Source organism: Nannobrachium achirus, assembly GCF_963921795.1.
Source record: "Nannobrachium achirus genome assembly, chromosome: 21".
NCBI lineage: Eukaryota > Metazoa > Chordata > Actinopteri > Myctophiformes > Myctophidae > Nannobrachium > Nannobrachium achirus.
In genome coordinates, this window is record NC_137828.1 from 38,905,571 (window position 1) to 38,908,606 (window position 3,036).

Sequence of the window (3,036 nt, forward strand, 5' to 3'; positions counted from 1 at the left end):
TCGTTTGTTTGCTTTGTTTAAGTTTTCTCAGCAACACTTTACATTACACTACATGAATGGGATACATGGTGTCAGACAGTGTGCTTTCCGAGATGACAACATTCTTTACGACGACTATGTTTAGGTACGTTAATCCTTTCTATTAGGCATACTTCATGCTTTGCGCCTCAATTTAGAGATTGTGTTGGCTAGATATAGCCTATTAGGCATACATCATGCTTTGCGCTGGCTTTTTCGGCGCACCATTAATGGGTTACGTGACCACATTGTATAAGAGCACAAGAGAGTGAGCCCCCCCTCCCCCGTTTGGGCTGTGTTGTCTTGTCTTGGCATTTGAGCACGCGACATAATTATACGGAGTAATACGGGGTATAGGAGAACAACATCTATCTGGAAACGTAGCAGTGTGCAGTAATATCCATCGATTCCCTTCCCCCGGGCGTCACAGTGATTTGGTTCATTCCTGTAGAGGAGGCGTGTGAGCGAGGTGTTTGACAGCGTGCGGCTCACTTTGCGAGGAGACCATGGAAAGATGGAGATGTAATTAACGGATCAGTTGTCACAAATATGGGGTAAGTTGTTCCTTGAAATGTATCGTTGCTGCTGCTGACTATTCTTGCAGGTTTAGGCATGTGAATAATGCGGAGCTTTTGGCTTGTAAGTGTGACGGTAGGCTAAATGTGTAGGCTAATTATATTAAAGGGACTTTGAAAAAAAGAAAAAGAAAAGAAAAGCTCCGGCAACACTTGATTGTCATTGTCAAAGTTTGATCATCTTGTTGTGCAGGCTCATCATTGCAGTTAAAAGATAGTCTATTTAGAAATGGTAAATGGTGCATTTATATTGTAGGCTATTTTATCCAAGGCGCTTTACAGAGATTGTGAATTACATTCACCCATTCACACACACACACACACACACACACACACACACACACACACACACACACACACACACACACACACACACACACACACACACACACACACACACACATTCAGTATAATGGTTAATCAAGGGCGGTGTGGATGCTATAATCAGTGGTGGAAAAAGTACTCACATATTTTACTTAGTAAAAGTATCAATACTGCAGTATAGAAATATTTACAGTCCGGAATTCAAAATGTACTTGAGTATGAAAGTGTTGGCATCAAAATGTAGGTACCAACAGTAAAAGTAGCCTACAAAAATAGTACACAACTGGAGTAGAAGTAAAAGTATTGAAAATGGGAAATACTCAAGTAAAGTACAAATATGTCAAAATTGTTCTTAAGTACATTACTTAAGTAAATGTACTACTTACACCACTGGCTAATCTTTCAAAAGGTCTGGTGACACTAATGTGGAATCATATAGCCTACCACTAAACCTAAGTCCAGAGTCAGCCTCACAATCAATCTGGGAACCCATTCAGTGAAAGAAAAAGGGAAAAAATGTAATACTGTTGTTTCCTTTGTTTTTACCTCTGGGGGCACCAGCTATACTTTTTTGTGTACAAACAGGAACTCGGTTTGGCTCCTTCCCTTTCTTAGTCCACTTCCTCCCAGGTGATTCTGTGTTTTTCTTACTAACAACACTACATGTTTACTAGAGCAGTGGTGCCCTTGATAAAAGCATAAGCAAGCATCGCAATAACACAAGTGGATATAGGGCATTAATAAGGAAAACCTCACACACAGTGTACACAGTGCACAGTACACAGTGTTCAGGATATTGGCTAAATGCGCTTGCAAGAATTCGTGATGTAGCTAGGCCTAATGAAACAATTCAAGTGTTTTTAAGCATCAACAAGAGAGAAAAGGGGATTTACAAAAGGCTCCTGCATGTTTGCGACTTTGCTGGGTATTTTTGGTTCATTCTGACAACTTTCACTGTTTGACCTATTTTATTCTGTATAGGGTCTGTGACTGTGTGTGTGAGTGTGTGTGTGTGTGTGTGTGTGTGTGTGTGTGTGTGTGTGTGTGTGTGTGTGTGTGTGTGTGTGTGTGTGTGTGTGTGTGTGTGTGTGTGTGTGTGTGTGTGTGCGTGCGTGCGTGCGTGCGTGCGTGCGTGCGTGCGTGCGTGCGTGCGTGCGTGCGTGTGTGTGTGGGCGTGTGTGTATAGGTGCAGACTTGTTTTTATATTTGGCAGCCTAGGACATTTACCAGACTGGTTGTTAGAGGGTTTCACTTTCAGCAACTTGGAGATGCCCATAAAGGAGGCAAAAAGGCTGGCAATGTATTGTGCTGTCTCTGCTATAATTGATGCTGCTCTTTTTTTACCCATATAATAGTACCAAGTGACATGCTTATTGTATCATGAAGTCGAAGACATATGCCATGATTTTTGTGAATGTAACCTTGTGTGTCCTTGTACAGTACCATGTATGCTCTCCTGTGTGTGTGTGTGTGTGTGTGTGTGTGTGTGTGTGTGTGTGTGTGTGTGTGTGTGTGTGTGTGTGTGTGTGTGTGTGCGTGTGCGTGTGCGTGTGGGTGCGTGTGCGCGCATGCATGCGTGCGTGCGTGTTGCTATTGGCCTGTCAATATAAGATAAGATGCACTTTATTAATCCCCAAGTGGAAACTGGCCAATTTATCTATGTTTGTATATTACAATACTAACTTTAACTCTTTCATTGGAAGATGTAATAGTTGCTTATGTTATAACAGTATAAACTATACAGGATTCAAATATAACTACCTTCTTTGGTCATTAAATTAGGAGACACAGTGAAACTAAAACAGTTCAATTAAAACAAATTTCCCCCCTTGGCTATTGACTGACTGTTTAATTAATCTATATTATTACTGCAGGCACAAACTAGCTACCACTGCTGCACAAATCAAATAAAGGTGTTCATTAATGGCTTGAGTTGAAAGACTCATCGTCAGAAATAAAGACTAGATACTACCAGTTCAGTTGGTTGGTGAATCCTAACACAAGTAAAACAAGCAGTTTAAGGATGGTGTATAAATCCAAATATACATTCCACTACAGATGTCAAGTCAAGACCAAATTGAGCACAAAACAACACCACTGAACCAAATTACAGACTACA